The 18013-nt window shown below is 41.1% G+C and overlaps 1 long non-coding RNA gene across 1 annotated transcript in view; it reads right to left on the bottom strand.

Annotated features, from left to right (window-relative positions):
• Window positions 1-18013, bottom strand: part of LOC133384292 (uncharacterized) — a 67420-nt gene that overhangs the window by 37850 nt on the left and 11557 nt on the right. The gene's annotated exons all lie outside the window — the stretch shown is intronic.

The following is an 18013-nucleotide window of genomic DNA, read 5'->3' as shown; positions in this document are numbered from 1 at the left end:
AGCGGCTTTTGATACCATGGACCATGATATTCTTCTGGGCCGACTTGGTGAACTGAGCATCGGAGGCACTGTTTTACAGTGGTTCCGATCCTATCTCCAAGGTCATTTTCAGAGAATAGCATTGGGTGATTATCTTTTGACCCCCTGGCAGTTGTGCTGTGGGGTGCCATCTTGTCCCTCATGCTGTTTAATATCTATATGAAGTTGGGAGCGGTCATCAGGAGATTCGGGGCAATGTGTCAGCAGTACACTGATAATACCCAGCTCTATTTCTCTGTAACATCTGAATTGGGAAAGGCTGTGCAAGCCCTGGACCACTGCCTGAACTCCAGGTGACCTCAGTGGCTGCAAGTGCCTTTCACCAGCTTCAGCTGATAAGACAGCTGTGGCCATTTCTGGACTGGGATAGCCTGACCACTGTTGTCCATGCATTGGTAACCTCCAGGCTGGATTACTGTAATGTGTTCTATGTGGGGCTACCCTTGAGGTTGGTCTGGAAGCTGCAGCTGGTGCAAAATGTGGCGGGGAGACTGCTCACTGGGGCAGGGCATCACCAACATGTCACCCCGCTGCTGAAAGAATTGCACTGGTTGCCCATTTGCTACAGGGCCAAGTTCAAGGTTCTAGGTTTGGTCTACAAAGCCCTATGCATCTTGAGACCAGGATACCTGAAAGACCGTCTTATCCCTTACATACCTAGTTGATCACTGCACTCTGCAGGTGAGGGTCTCCTGCAGATACCATCTTATCAGGAGGTCCGTTCTGTACAATATAGGAAACGGACCTTTAGCGTGGCAGCACCTACCCTGTGGAATTCCCTCCCTTTAAATATTAGACATGCACCATCTCTATTATCTTTTCGGCACCTATTGAAGACCTTCCTCTTTCAACAAGCCTTTTAAGCTGAGACCTTATCCTAGTCTACGTCTGTGTTAGAATCTCTTTAATATGTTTTTAAACCTTTTTTAAAACAATGTTTTTAACCTTTTTTAAAAAAGATGTCTTGATAGCTTTTTTAAAAAAATGTTTTTAAATATGTTTTGTTTTAATGTGTTTTAAAGTCTGTTTTTATGATGTTTTATAGTGTTTTTAGTGCTTTTGTTTGCCGCCTTGGGTTGCTGCTGGAGGAAAGGTGGGATATAAATAAAATAATAATAATAATAATACTTACTGTTTTATTTTTTAAACCTGCCATTGATCTGCCATGCTATTTTACAGAACACCCACTTCCATTTACTCCTTTAATAAAAACTGGACATTTATAACGATGTGTAACAGAACAAAAGGCACTGTGCACACTAAGTGGGAAACAGGTCATTTTAATCATTCAGATGTTACATTTCCTTTTAAAAAAAAGCTTAGAGATGAAATTTCACCGTAAGAGTTTGATGTTCATAGCATAAGAACAGACTTTGCATGTATTAGTTGTAACCATGTTCATCCTCAGTCTCCCTATCAGAATTACAATAAGCACTCAGATGAGAAAAGTAATGAAACCATTAGGGTATTCTTTGTTAAGGTTGGATGGCTCTGTGCTTATATGTAATAATTGTTTTAACGCCACTCGTAAGATTCCTGGAAAATATATTTTTCTTTAGTGTTTTTTTCAGGTGAAGAAAGTTGTTACCAATAAGCAGTCATTATAGTGCAACAGGTTTTTTTTTTACCATGTGTGGCCAAACAAGAGGAGGGGCTATAGATTGTCCCAACAAGAGGCCAGCTCAACATTGTATTACCTGGGCAAATATGGGCAAGACAGAGAACATTGGGAACTGAATTTATCTCTGATTGGTCTCACATTACTATGACCCAAAAGCAATCCTGGTCTGTGTTCATAGCATGTATTGATTTGTGATGGACTGGGGGGGGGGGAGGAACAATATTCCCTAATATGCCATAATACGCCAAACCTTCAGGAAGACTGGCAAGAAGCAAAAAGTGTAGATTGCATCCTCTGGCACCAACACCTCTGCACATTAATGTTTTTAACAAGAATAACTTTACTATTTCCTTGTAGAATCTGATCTTGTCTGTCAGTTTTACGTGTTTTATCTCAATGTATACATTTCTAATATTTTTCTTAAAATATGCATGATTACTATTGTTTATTAATTTATACACTGCTTAATGCCTAAATAGGCTTCTAGGCTATTTACAAAGTATAAAAACAGTCACACAAACATTAAAATATAAACATCCATAATTAAAATCCTATTAAAACATTAAAACATAAGCATCCATAATTAAATATGCAATAATCTTATGCATTTTGGTATGTTTTGTGAGCTGAGAACTGTATAAGAGAATTCATGGAAGTGCAAAATCCAGAGGATGGCTACATTCCATTCCATGTACTAGTCCAGGAGGTGCAAATTAGCTGCCAATTTAACATGTGCCCCCCAAATTAGCTGCCAATTAAACCTGTCCCCCCCCCAATTCTCCTCCATCCCTAAAGATTGGCAGGAGAAAAAGAAGTGAAGAGCACTGCTTGAAAAGAACAACGGGTTTACTTAGAAACTATAAGCAACATCTATAACATGACCATTCCTCTTAAGCCCATGCTCTGCCAGTGGCAGCATCCAGCTGTCAGTGTCCAGCATATAATGTTATGTTCATGCAGGTGTCTCTGAATCACTGTAAATATATTAGAAAGATATTCCTGGTTTTCTCATCTATGAAAACAGATGTGTCCAAAAGTTTTGACATCTGAGGCAATGTTTTGGTTTTGGTTTTCCTGGATTAAAACTAGAGGCCCACTTCATTCTTACACTCACAGACACATTTTTCTCAGTCAACTTCCAGAAAAATGGACATGCAGGCAGGGATTCTCCTTACAACAGCAAAATAGGTCTGGCATTCTACCCACCTGTTTGTATAGTCCCATGGCAGCCTGAATTCAATCCTAGCTGGTCTGCTGTATTTCAATTATTTATTTTTTACCAAAATTCCTGAGAACCATCATTATATTTTAAAGTTAACAAAGCAAAGTGCACATTTAAATACCTGTGATCTTGCTTAAAAATATACGAAATGCTTTGCTCAAACAGTTTATGGTCCATCTAATCAGCATTCTTTGCAAGGATCCCAGCAACCAACAAACACTAGATCAGGGGTTCCCAAACTGTGGTTCATGGACCACCAGTGGTCTGAGAGTCACCCAGAGACCTGGAGAGGACCTCCAAAAACCAGAGTCTCTGGGAAAAAACCAGACACCTGGCAACCCTAATATCAATGCTCTGTGGATTCTTCTTTTAGGAGCATGGAGTGAAGGATTTATGCAACATGGTGGCCTAACTTCTTTTTTTCCTCTCTTGGAAACCATTGACATATTCACATACACACATACTTAGTTCAATGGAGACAAAATATGAGACCAACCCTTTGCAAATCCCTCTGGGCATGTATCAGAAAGGGGCTGTTTCTGTTATCTTTTCAGATAAAAGAAAACCTTCCCTTTTCAACAAGCCATTTAAGTAGAAAATTTCATCTCAGTCCATATTTGTATTGGACTTGAAATTTTCATATACGATTTTATTGTTACTCACTTTAGGACGTTTCGTGGGAAGTGATTCATCAATGAAACAGATAAATAAATTTAAGTCTGACCTTCATAGTTTTCAGACATCCAAAAAAGGAAACTTTCCTCACAGCTTAAACTGCTGCACTGTGAATGATGACCATCGGCTACAATACAGGAAGGTAAAAAGGCTGATGGCACTATGTTTGTACACTATAATAAGCTACACGTTAGAGCTTATTAATCTCGCATCTCAAAGAAACAAGAAATTGGCTTGACTTTGGGAAGTGTAATTTGTGGTTGCTAAAGCTTTAGCTCTGCTATTAAAAGTTGGGGGGGTAACAGTCTGTGGTAAATGAAATCAATATTGAACAAAGCTGGGTCCTTCCAAGGTTAAAATCAAGGACACCTTTTAAATGTAATTGCTATGAAGACCGTTTTGGTAGCATTTGTTGTTCCCAGTGAATGGTCTATGAAGACATGTTGTTCCGCTGAAGCTAAGCAGGTGTGAATCTCCTGGTCTCTTGGGAAGCCCAACATAAACTTTACCAAGCTCTGTGATATGTACATATACACATAGTGTATGTATGCATGTGCATGTGTAACACACACACACACACACACATATAGAAGTATAATATCAGCTAATCCTGTACTATTAACTTGTAACATGCTGCTTAACAGGATTGTCCCAAATTGTCATTCCAGTCCCAATTCCAGTAGGAAACCCATGGCCATTTCTTTGCATAAATGAGTAAATTTCCTATCAGAACCCTTATGTACTGATCATTTATTTGACTATAATTTTATTCCCCATTACTTCAGTCAATTCATTGTACCCTGCTGTCCCTTCCAAAGAAGCCAACACCATACAAAAGCAAACACAATTAATATCCAAACAATATAAACTCCCTCCCATTACATATCAGTCAGGCAGCAACACCTGCAATCAGCCCAAATAACAGAAACAAGACAGGTGCTGTGCTGGTCTTATTTTAGCATACAGGAAGCAACAATATTAAAACAGTTGATACAGTTCAGATTTGTTGTTATGTGCCTTCAAGTTGATTACAACTTATGGCGACCCTATGAATCAGCGACCTCCAATACCATCTGCCGTGAACGATCCTGTTATATCTTGTAAGTTCAAGTCTGTGGCTTCCTTTATGGAATCAATCCATCTCTTGTTTGGCCTTCCTCTTTTTCTAAGCCCTGTTTTTCCCAGCATTATTGTCTTTTCTAGTGAATCATGTCTTCTCATTATGTGTCCAAAGTATGATAACCTCAGTTTCATCATTTTAGCTTCTAGTGATAGTTCTGATTTAATTTGTTCCAACACTCAATTATTTGTCTTTTTCGCAGTCCATGGTATGCACAAAGCTCTCCTCCAACACCACATTTCAAATGAGTTTATTTTTCTCTTTTCCATTTTTTTCACTGTCCAACTTTCACATCCATACATACAGATTGGGAATACCATGATCTGAATGATCCTGACTTTAATGTTCAGTGATACATCTTTGCATTTGAGGACCTTTTCTAGTTCTCTTACAGCTGCCCTCCCCAGTCCTAGCCTTCTACTGATTTCTTGACTATTGTCTCCATTTTGGTTAGTAACTGTGCCAAGGCATTGATAATACTTGACAAGTTCAATGTCCTCGTTGTCAACTTTAAAGTTACATAAATCTTCTGTTGTCATTACTTTAGTCTTCTTGACGTTCAGCTGTAGTCCTACTTTTGTGCTTTCCTCTTTAACTTTCATCAGCATTCGTTTCAGATCATTACTGGTTTCTGCTAAGAGTATGGTATCGTCTGCATATCTTAAATTATTGATATTTCTCCCTCCAATTTTCACACCTCCTTCATCTTGGTCCAATGCTGCTTTCCATATGATATGTTCTGCGTATAGATTAAATAAATAGGGTGATAAAATACACACCCTCACACCCTTTCTTAAAACCAATTGTTTTCTCCCTATTCTGTCCTTACAGTAGCCTTTTGTCCAGAGTATAGGTTGTGCATCAGGACAATCAGATGCTGTGGCACCCCCATTTCTTTTAAAGCATTCCATAGTTTTCCATGATCTACACAGTCAAAGGCTTTGCTGTAATCTATAAAGCACAGGGTGATTTTCTTCTGAAATTGGTATGTATATGGAACTCTTTCAGTCTGTGGGCCACTGTTTAGTTTTCCATATTTGTTGACAAATTTTTGTCAAAATGTCTCATTTCCTGCATAAAATATTTTGTAGTTGCCTGATTGAAAATGTCCCATTCCCATCCATTTTAATTCACTCACGCCAAGTATTGTAATGTTGATACGTTCCATTTCTTGCTTGACAATTTCTAACTTTCCCTGGTTCATGCTTCTCACATTCCATGTTCCTATAGTGTGCGTTGTACAACTCCAGACTCTCCTTTCGCATCTGTGTGCATCAGCCTCTGGGCCTCCTTTCAGCTTTGACCCAGCTGTGTCATTAGTCACAGCGCTACTCATACTTGTCATTTGTTCTTCCCCAGTAGCTCAGTGAGTGCCTTCTGACCTGGGGGTCTCATCTTCCAGCACTATATCGTGTTGCATTTTGAATACTCTGTTCATAGGGTTTTCATTGTAAGAGGCATTCAGAGGTGGTTTACCATTGCCTTTCTCTGAGTTTGGATGCATCTTAGTCTGATGTCTCAGCTTTGACCATTCTGCCTTGGGTGCCCCTGCTAGGAGTCTAGCTTCTTGGTCTAGACTCCTGATGGCATGGCTCTCAGCTTCTTCAACACTCTCAAACCCCCTCACAACATTAAGGTGTGCATCCTGGGGGGGACAGTTCAGATAGTCACTTTAAATATTATATTGACTAAAAGGGAGAACTTTTGGATATACTCTCTGGACACATTGGCACCACATGGCCTGAACCTGGAGGATAGAAAAAAATATATATAGTGTTGCTGTACTTCACATATTCACAGTAACTGAAACACAAGAAAATGATTTACCATAGGAAGCATCACTAAAATTGCAAAGTAAATCAAACATAGTTCAGATAGTCCCTTTAAATATGTTTGATTTACTTTGCAATTTTAGTGAAGTTTCCTATGGTAAATCATTTTCTTGTGCTTCTGTTACTATGAATATGTGAAGCACAGCAACACTTTGCAACATTAAAAAAAAGCTCCAAAAACAATTGTGGAATAATGGTACTGACTGTTCTGCAGTATAGTTTCCAATGGACATGAGGAGTGTCTCAGTTTGCACAATAAAAACAGTGGGAGATGAAATATATTCTAGCAAAATTCTAGGTGTGCTCTATGTTTTTAATTGACCATGTCCACTTTTCCTAAAGTGGAGTAGTTTAAGCATAGCAAGCTGAAAACATGCACCTTGGGCAGGCCAAGTTTGTTTTTTCCAACAGCTAGAGTCATTGCTTAAGTAGCAACAAATTGTAATCAGTTTGATTTTTCCTCAAAGTGCAGTTTCAGATTCAACTGTTACTTTGCCCAAAATAGAAATAGAGCATAATCTCCAGTTTGAAATGCAAAAGGTTGTCTTCACCATCATATGACATTGACCAATAAAAAGACTTTGAAATTAATAAAAATAAATTTGACACAGATTTCTAGGATGAATTATGAGAGAAATATAGGTTAGATTCTCATAGAAACAGTAGTAACAGAAAAGAAACAAAGTAAGAAGAACACCAACAAACATACAAAAATGTAATTCTCCATCTTTGGAGATGGTAGGTGTCGCCACCAATCACCATATGCTCAGAGGCACGTTATCAAATCCTTCCAAGCTACACAGGAAGTAGATTGGACTGTGAAAGACCAACCCAAATTGTGTTGGCATTTTTACAAATTTGCAGGACAGTACAATATCTCAGAGAGATCGGGTCTCCTGCTCCCCTGGTGCATTCACTATAGCTGCCCAATTTCCCTGCTTTTTAAAGTTTGATAGAAATATTTGTTGGCTATAGGTACATTCTTAAACATTTTTCCCTATTAGTGAATTATATTGTAAATTGCTTTGAGATGCCTTATGGGAAGAAATTCATACATGAAAAGCAGCATAATAACAACATTAACATGAAAAAACAATAGTTTCAATTCAATAAAAATGCTACTATCTGACTAATCTTCAGACATCCATTCTGGTGATTGCAGACAGAGATGGGGGGAAAAGAGGCAGGAGATGTTACATTGGGTAGAGCTAGGGCCACATTTATTATTTGCAATTGGGTTATGCAGGGGATGGGGATGTGTGTGGACTTAATCTACACCTGTGTTGGGCAAGCAAGCCACTGCATAGCAGGAAGGGCAGCAGGTAATCGTGCCCTTCCTCCTATGCCCTTTCAGATGAGTAGAGGAGCCTTCCCCACTCCTAGGACCCCATAACTCCAGACATGTGACTCCCTAAGGGTGCTCCCTTAGATTACTCTCTTTCTTATTAAACTTCCCAGAACTCCCATCCAGATTAAATTCATGCAGTCCATATTGAAAGGATGGGGAATTATGCTCTTCTATATGTTGTTAGACACCATCTCCAATCAGCCTCACCAGCAGGGTCAATGGTCAGGGATGGTGGGAACTTCAGTGCAACAGGTTCTCCATCCCTGATGTGCTCCATATTGGTGATTTCTGCTTTTAATCCAAGATATTGGCAGTTGCCAATTTTCAGGTCACAGAATTTTCAGGTCACAGAAAATTCTTTCCATACCTCACATCAAAATCTATAATATTTGAGCTGATGAGGAAGATGTTGATCAAAAGGTGCTTCAAAATAAATAAGGACCTTCAGGTTTAGAATTCCCCAACCTCAATTTTATCCTTGCAACTCAAGATAACAGTTCATGTATGTGATGAAGCGAACTACAGTCTAGTAAAGCTTTTGCCACAATAAATGTACTAGTCATTAAGCTGCCACAAGACTGGCTTTTTGTTGTTGTTGTTGCAACAGGCTAACACAGATACCCTCTAGAAATTGTTCAAAATAAATGTTTGCAATTCTTGAAAAAAGTGGCACCATCACAGAGCAAACAAAGCTCTCTAGGGATATGGCCCTACCTCTAATGCTCTTTTTCCTTGCTCAGCACAGAGATATTCAGCTGAGCTAAGTGGTGGAACTGTGGGAGAAAGCCTTTAAGGCAGGGCAATGGGGAGAACAGCCAGGGAGGTATGAGCTGGAGTAAAGAGATGAGAACAAGGAGGGTTGGGAGGAGAAAATAGTGAGGAAAATATGGAACAGGGGAACCATAGGAAGTCACCTTATTCCAAGTCAGATCACGGGGGCATCTAGCTCAGTATGGCTACATCAGGGGTGAGGAACCTGTGGCCCTTCATATATTGCTGGACTACAACTCCCATAATCTCTGATCATTGGTTATGCTGGCTGTCACTGGTGGAAATAAGAATTCAACCACAGGTTAGCCACACTGGTCTACAGTAACTGGCAGTGGCTCTCCTGGGTTTCAGACAGGTCTCTTTCCCAGCCTTACCTGGAGGTGCTGAGGACTATACCTTTGCATGCAAAGTGCCCACTCTATACCACTATGATGCTATGTAGGTTTTCTAGGAATTTCAAAGGGATGGAGGACAGGTGAATGGTGGGGAAAAGTCCTGAAGTCCTCCTTTTGCCCAAGTTACTCTTTCCTGGAATTTCATAGACCTTTCACTAATAAGGAAATAAAAAATGCTACTTATGTACAGGGCAGATATTTTTGTTTTTTGTTTTAAATCGGGGTTGCACACAAACATATGATACCTTATCTCACGTGTGGGGAACCTTTGGCCCATCAGCCCCAATAAGCATGGCTAATGGCCAGTGACGATGGGAGTTGTAGTTCAATAGCATCTGAAGAGCCAAATGTTCCCCACCCCTTCCTTATCTGCAATCTGGGATTTTGATTTTGATTTAATTTTTTGCTGTGGATCGTCTTAAATCAACCATAAGTTTTAATATTTCTTTTTCCATCTCTAGCTAAAACACACTAAAGTACTACTCTTGACACAACTTTTGCACTGAAATTTATTCCTTTGACAAGCCAAGAAATGAGTCACTTGAACATAACTTGGGGGATGTTGCAGATTCTGGAATACCCCAGGAAAATTAAACTGCAAACACCTCTTTTGTGTAGTTCAATATTGTATACATAGTCCAAGACAGCAGAAACATCTCTGAAATATAATGTATGTACTAATATATTAACCAGCATGAAAGCCATTAATGAGCAAAGCCTTTAATATTTGGTAATGTTAACAGAATCCTTTTAGTAAACACATTATATAGCCAGGTTGTCATTCCATCATTTACTAAGCAGCAAAATAATTATTTGAAGATAATGAGAATTCGTTTGGAAATGGCTGGGAGAAATCAACATGCACAATTAGTGTCACGTTTTACTAAATAACTGGTACCTCATTTGCATCATTGCTTTGAGGATAGTGAGCAAAGGAGCACAATAATTATTAAATTTTGTTATACAGCTTGCCAAGCACAGGGCACCATCCAGCCAAATTTATGCATTTGTAAGCCCCATTGATTTCAATGAGAAGAGTTAGACACATCATATGCTTTACTCTCTTCAATTGCAATCAACAGGATTTAAGCATTACTGACCTCAACTAATTCACGTCCATGCTGTTGTACCACATTTTATATCATATAATTAAAAATGACAGGAAAACATGTTTAGTCATCATGTTAAAAGATGTGCAACTTCAGTCTACTAGTAAACTATGAATCAAAATTCAGACTAAGGAAAGCAGAAGATTCATATTCAGGAGTATAAAACTGTTGGTGCCCGTGAGAGCAGGGATTTAATTCTTCCGGGAATGTTTCCTCCCTGTGCTCAGAGCCACTCCATTTCTTCTAACAGGGAACTTTGGTAGTTGAGTGCTGACAGGATTGGGGCCAAAATGAGACCACCGAGAAACGAGAGATATCAGCTTCCTTCAGTGAATCTCAAGGTCTTGTTATAGGCTTGGGCAGTTATTCTGGATGTCATCTTTGGGATCTCCTCCAAGACTGTGGTTTTGTATCTGTAAGATGGGAGTCTGTAAAAGATACTATTAAAGTGGTCAGACCACTCTCTTTATAAGGTAACGGCTCTACCTGAGTTGTTAAGTATCTCTTTAAATGCCTAAAGCATACAGGTGACTGGTTGTCACAGAAATGATATAGCTGGAGATGCTTCCAGAAGGAGGGCTACAGAGGGCAGGCCTTTTCCCCTTCCCTGGAGGGGACGATGTCATCAGTGAATGTACAAATACAGTAGATCTGGGGCCAATCTCTTAAACTGAGTTGGTAAGAGACACAGGGGTGCAACTTGTGCTGAATCCAAAGCTATGGCTTTGAGGGGCACTCCAGAAACCTAAAGGGGAATTAAGATTTATCGGACAGTTGAGATGCTACGAGTCCTTCCATCTTATGTTCAGCCTGTATATATGTGTAAATAAAACCATATATCACAAAGACGCCACCATCTGCAGTGATCATTGTAAATAAACCAAACCTGAGGAATGTGCTGGTACCCCTGAAATCTTTCAGCACTTGGGAGATTGGGGCATGCATAATAATATACAAAAATAGAAAATATCCCCCTCCCAAAGAGGGCAACCTCCTGTTACTAAAAAAAAAACCCCAAGCATGTTCAGCTGCCTCTTGGAGCCACCAAATGTTGTGTTTCAGCTGGAAAACAAAAAAATGGAAAATTGGAATGTGATGCTGCTGAACTGACCTGCTGAAACTCCTTACACGTTATTGTATTACAGCTTATAGAGAAAGGTGTGGCAGGCTGGCTGGCTAACCCCTGTACAGAAATGCTACTGTTAATGGGCAAGGATACACTGCTTTCTATTATTACCATTATTTCATATCTTCCAGAGATAAGCTCTAGCACTGAACATGAAGCCTTGGTCCACACTGAGGAAGGCAGTAAGGACAGAGGCATCCAATGAGGGTGGACAGATGCAAAAGGGGACAGGGCTCCTGTACCTTTAACAGTTATTCACTAATAAGCAAAAAACCTTGCAGTTTAAGAATGTACCTATAGCCAACAAATATTTCTATCAAATTTTAAAAAGCAGGGAAATTGGTCAGCTATAGTGAATGCACTAGGGGAGCAGAAGACCTAACCTCCTCTCTGAGATATTGTACTGCCCTACAAATTGGTCAAAATGCAAACACAATTTGGGTTGGTCTTTCACAGTCCAATCCACTTCCTGTGTAGCTTGGAAGAATTTGGTAACATGTGCCTCTGAGCATTGGGTTGGCATTTTGACAAATTTGTAGGGCAGTGCAATATCTCAGAGAGGTGGTTAGGTCTCCTGCTCCCCTGGTGCATTCTTAAACCACAAGGTTTTTTGAGTTTTTTGCCTGTTAGTAAATTTCTCTGCTATTTAATCTGGGAGGTAAGAAATGGGATTCTGTGCAAGCTTGCTGAGAATGGATTGATCATTTGCATGCTTATTGAGTTCAGTGAGATTTACTCTCCTGCTATCATGCTTAGGATAGGTGAAACTGACCACAGGGGATGGGAAGGGGAGGAGGAGGGAAGGGCAGAGGGGAGGATGGGGAGGGGAGCAGGAAGGAGGGGGAGGGGAGAAGGTCAAGTTTGATCATTTGCATGCTTATTGAGTTCAGTGGGATTTATTCACATACAATCATGCTTAGGATAGGTAAAACTGACAGAGGGAGGGAGGGATGGCTGGAGTGGCCAGGGAACGAGGAAGAAGGAAGAGGGGAGGGGAGGAGGAAGGGAGAGGAGAGGGGAAGGAGGGGAAAGCCAAGTCTGATCATTTTCATGCTTATTGAGTTCAATGAGTCCAATGTAACCATGGTTAGGATAGGTAAAACTGAGCATGGGGGAGAAGCAGGGGGAGGGGAGAAGAGAGGGAAGGAGAAAGGGAGGGGAGAGGGGAGTTGGGGGAGGGGGAAGGAAGGGATTGGAGGGGGAGGGCAAAGGAAGGGGCTGGGGATGGCAGGTTTGATCATTTGCATGCTTGAGTTTAATGGTATTTACTCCCATGCAATCATGCTTAAGATAGGTAAAACTGACCATAGGATGGAGGAGGGAGTGAGGATAGGAAGGGGAAGAGCAAGAGGGAGGGGATAGGAGGGAGGAGAAGGGACGGTAGGTTTGATCATTTGCATACTTTTGAGTTGAATGGAATTTATTTCTGTGTAATCATGTTTGAAACTGGAAATGGAGTGCTTATAAGTCGATACCGACTTATCGTGCCCTATGAATAGGGTTTTCATGGTAAAAGGTATTCAGAGGCGGTTTTACCATTGCCTTCCTCTGATGTTAAGAGGCATTGACTGGCCCAAGGTCACCCAGTGAGCTTCATGGCTGTGTGGGGATTCGAACCCTGGTCTCCCAGTCGTAGTCCAACACTGACCCAGCGGAGGAGCAGGGAGGTAAAAGTTGGGGAGGGGAGGAGATTGGATGGGTGGGCACTGGACAGAGGGGAAGCCCCTTTCCTTCCCAAAAGGAAAACATTGTGAACAGTATCATTGCTTTTCAGGGTTTCCCTCACCTTTTTATTCTACAGCAGGCACATGTAGCCTCCCACCCAAATTTAAACCAAAGCTGTCCCTGGCCACTTCCACACCAGACCCTTATTTCACTTTGGACAGTCATGACTTCTCTCAAAGAATCCTGGTAAGTGTAGTTAGTGAAGGGTGCTAAGAGTGGCTAGGAGATGCCCTGTTCCCCTCACAGACCTTCAATCAGAACAGCTGACTGTTAAACCACTCTGATCACTGGAGGTCTGTCAGGGGAATAGGATTCTTCTCTCAGCACCCTTCACAAACTACACTTTCCAGGATTCTTTGGGGGAAGCCATGACTGTATCACATGAAATCAAAGTCTGGTGTGGGTGTGGCCCCCTGATTAGCCAAGCCAAGCAGCTGTGAGTCTGGCTTTTAGAACACTGACAGTTGGTTCTTACTGAGCATGCCCAACACTATCATTGAGTTCAATGCAAAATTTCTTAAATTAATTAAAAATCAGCCAGGCATTTTTTTAACTTTTAAACAGCAGAAGATGAAGGTCAGCGTATGGTGCAAGGTCAGTAACAGGATTATAGGTACTCTTTGAACTTGGCTGATTTTTAATGAATTTCAACAGACTATGAGAATTCTGACAGAAAAATCCAGCAGGGGTCCCGGTTTTTATGCTGTCTCTTTAGACTTTGAACTCTCGATTCTTTCTGACTGTTTTGTTTATTGCCACGAAATGTAGTGGGTTGTTAAACCAGCGTTTCTGAGATCAGGACTAAAAGTTTTGTAAGGTTTTATTTTGCAATGAGCTTATGGGAAGCATCAGAATGGCATGGGGGAGTATTTTCAATTTAACATTGTGGAATGTGAAGAATCCATGCTGGCTATAGTATACAGCCACCCTCGTGGCTGTATAATGCAGTAAAGGCAATTTCAGAAGATGCTGCTTCCATCCTCAAAAACCTTCACTGCCAACTCTCACAGTCATCCAACACTCCTCCATATCCTGGCAAATGGCACCAGGAGGAACAGTAAGAAAGAGTGGGACTTTCCTCCTACTTCTCCTTCCCCCCATTCTGCCTCTGCTGCTCCCACCATTGCTTGTCAGATAATGGAGAGGTTGTTTGGGGGCAGCAGCTAGCAGTGAAGTTTCTAGGGATGGGGAGGGCTGGCAGGGATAGGGTATTATCATTTGTCAACACTTGTATTACTTTGAAAAATACTCTCAGCTTTTCCATTTTTTTTCTTTTCAGAACAAAGTTAATTTCCAAACTAATTCAAGTCAAGCTTGGGAAGCCACCCCCTAACAACATCACAGGGAGCATCAGAGGTCTTTGGCTTTCCCAGGCACCATGCCAAATAGCTTTTGAGCAGATATAAATCCATTCTCTAGCGGAAAGCCCCAGAACTTCATGCAAGACAGGGAATTAAAGATTCATCTCATCTCCACCTCCAGGTGCAATTGGCATAATGGTGCATGAAAGATTCCCAGGAACACAAAAGACACATTTCTGCATATCACAAATAATGGTTAGCACTTGTGTAAATGGAGATTGTCCAACTTTTCTGGTGACTAACATTCCTATCTAAAATTATATACAATTTTGCAACAATTCTAAAATGGATAGCAGGCTTGGCTGTGGAACCAATAGTAGTTGTTTCCATTCACTACAGGCCTGTCAAACGAGCAGAGCCGAAAATGCATCTCAAGGCCTACATAAGTACAAATAATTATATACAGCCCCAAAGCTAACTTTCAATACCAGTGATTGGTCGGAGCCAGTGTGCTCCTTAACGCAGAGAGCTAGAAAAACATGCCTTTGTAGCAGCTGATCCACAGAGATGGTTGCTATGGGGAAATGGCCTCCCATTTAGTCTGTAGAAATTTGTCACATTCATTCTAAGGAACTACATATAGCTGGCAATTGTCAGACTCCAAATCAGACACTAAATAAACATTGGTACACAGATGTGAGACCCAGAAATCAGGATAGCTGGGCACTGGTTTAGCAAATTATTTTGAAACTGCTTCACCCATTGACCATTTTATTTCAATATATACCCATACGAAGAAAAAGTGCAACAGCCCCAAGTATTATTGCCTCTTACAAGGAAGCAAATGTGAGAGTTGTAAATATTTTATTTATTTAGAAAAATGCATAGATAGCTTAATCACAAACGTTCTAAGTAGTGTACATAATAAAATTTTCAATAAAACTTAGCTAAAATTTACAAAATAATTTATAAAGCCAAATATACCTAAAATAATTATCAATAAAACAGATAAAATCAGCAAAATGTTTTAAAACAAATATAGATGACTCCCTTTATATATCTGGGTAGACTTGCTAAAAAACGTTTTCAGGTGCTGTCTATAAAAACCTGGGAAGGAGGCCTGCCACCAGCGTCAACGGCATTTATCATAATGTGGTGTCCAAACACTTGAACCAGATGGCAGCAGCCACAACTGTAGCAACTGGAAGTTAATCCCACTGAACTCATAATAATAATAATAAACTTTTATTTGTTAGTCGCCTATCTGTCTGGGTCAACGGACACTCTAGGCGACGTACAATAATAATAATATAAAATACAATATACATATCAAAAACATTTATAATCAATCTAAAACCAACATCAGTTACTGCATCATAAAACTAATCCACCCCAATCCCGTAGGCCTGCCTGAATAGCCAGGTCTTTAAGGCTCGGTGGAAACCTATCAGGGAGGGTGTGTGTCGCAGGTCAAGAGGGAGGGAGTTCCAGAGGGAGGGGGCCACAATCGAAAATGCCCTCTCTCTAGTCCGCACCAGTCTAGCTATTTTCACCGGTGGGACCGAGAGAAGGTCTTGCGAGGCTGATCTCGTCAGGCGGCATAATTGGTGATTATGGAGGCGTTCCTTCAGATAAACTGGGCCGAAACCATATAGGGTTTTATAGGTCAACACCAACACCTTGAATTGGGCCCGTAAACTCAGTGGGGTTTACTTCTGAATAGGCACGGCATGTATAAGATCAGGCTGTAAAATACTCTGGGGATTCATTCTCTCTCTCTCTCTCTCCCTCTCTCTCATTTCTTCCATCCACTTCTCCTCCTTTGATTCACACACACACACACACACACACACACACACACACACACACACAGAGGGAGGGGAGAGAGAGAGAAGTGGGAAACAGAGAAACATATGAGGATTCAGCCTTTACAAGAGCAATACGATTAAGTCCCGATGTTTTGCTAGCCTCTCTTTTGTTTGCCATTCTCTCTCTCCCCTCCTTTCTCCCACCGATCCAATATCCCCCTTTGCCTCTGCCATTGATCCTCCCCATCACTACCCCAGGTAGAAAGCAAAGAGGAAACTAGTCAGTTTCACAGGCTGTTAGCAAACAGGGAAGCAAAGAGAGGCCGAAAGACAGGCCCGTCAGTTTCCCTTTATATTCTAAGTTATATTCTATGCATTTATTTTTGTAAAAAAAATCTAGTTCCAGGATTCATCCGCAGATGCTTGCAGCATTCAGGATTGGTCCATCAGAGATAGAGCACATGTGAACTATTGGGAAACCAGTATCACCTTCGCATTTAGTGGAAACCTTGCCCATCCCTATCCTCAAGCCCCCATTGCTGTCTAGAATAGTTAAAGGGTAGTGGTGTAGTGGTTAATGTTGGACTACAACCTGGGAGACCAGGGTTCAAATCCCCACACAGCCATGAAGCTTACTGGATGACCTTGGACCAGTCATTGCCTCTCAGACTCAGAGGAAGGCAATGGTAAAACCACCTCTGAATACCACTTACCATGAAAACCCTATTCATAGGGTCACCATAGGTCAGGATCAACGAAGGCAGTCCATTTCTATTTCAGGAAGAATCCCTATAACAACTAAGATGGTTACCTGCTGAAGAAGAACCCTTTCAGGGAACCAACCAAGACTACCAATTGGGATTAATTTTCCAGACTGAGATATTTTGCCCTCAGACCCAGGCATCACAGGTTATCCATGACACAAGTTTTGACATCGACACCAGTACTGGCACACTTATGACATCACTGGTTAAAAATATTTAAAAATTGACATTTGCTTTTATTTTAACTGGATTGGGAATTTATTTAATGACAAAGGTAAATGCCTCCGGAACTACTTTCAACTAATACTGGTCCTAAAATTTCTTCCATTGATTTAATTAATTAATTATCCTTAAGACCTCCTTGAACCCAGAAGTGTTAAACAACTATTGCCCAGTGGCAACTATCCCCTTTTGAGACAAGGTGTTTGAGAAGGTGGTTGGCAGTCTAGCTTCAGGCATGCTTGCAGGAGAGTGAATATCTGGAGCCATTTCAGTCATGGCATTGAAACTGCCTTGATTACCCTGGTTGATGACAATTGTTGGGAGAGATATAGGGGGGTGCAACCCTACTCATTCTTCTGTATCTCTCAGCAGCTTTTGATATTACTGACCATGATATCTTTCTGGAGTGGCTCAGAGAACTGGGGGTTGGGGCCACTGTGCTTCAGTGGTTCTGCTCCTACCTCCAGGGACGTTTCCAAAAAGTAGTTATAGGAGGCTACTGTTCAACACCATGGGAGCTTTCTTGTTGTGTTCCACAAGGTTCCAGTCTGTCCCCCATGCTATTTAACATGAAGCCACTGGAAGCTGTCATCAGGATTTTTGGAGTGTCATCCGTATGTGGACAACACCCAGCTCAATCTCTCTCTTCCATCTGAACAAGGAGAGGTGATTGAGGTGCTAGACAGGTGTTTGGGGGCAGTGATAGGCTGGATGTGGGCCAATAAACTGAAACTGATTCCTGAAAAGACAGAGGTGTTACGTATTCCAGGTTCTTGAGTCCAGGACATGGGAAGACGGCCTGTTCTGGATGGGGTTGCACTCCCCTGGAAGGACCAGATTCATAGCTTGGGGGTACTCCTGGATCCAACATTGTCACTTGAGGCCCAGGTGACTAGGAGTGCCTTTTCCCTGCTCTGACTGGTTCACCAGCTTTG

The sequence above is a fragment of the Rhineura floridana genome, chromosome 4 (genome assembly GCF_030035675.1).
Source record: "Rhineura floridana isolate rRhiFlo1 chromosome 4, rRhiFlo1.hap2, whole genome shotgun sequence".
Classification (NCBI taxonomy): domain Eukaryota; kingdom Metazoa; phylum Chordata; class Lepidosauria; order Squamata; family Rhineuridae; genus Rhineura; species Rhineura floridana.
Note: the sequence above shows the minus strand (reverse complement) of the source record. Positions and strands in the feature narration are given on the sequence as shown.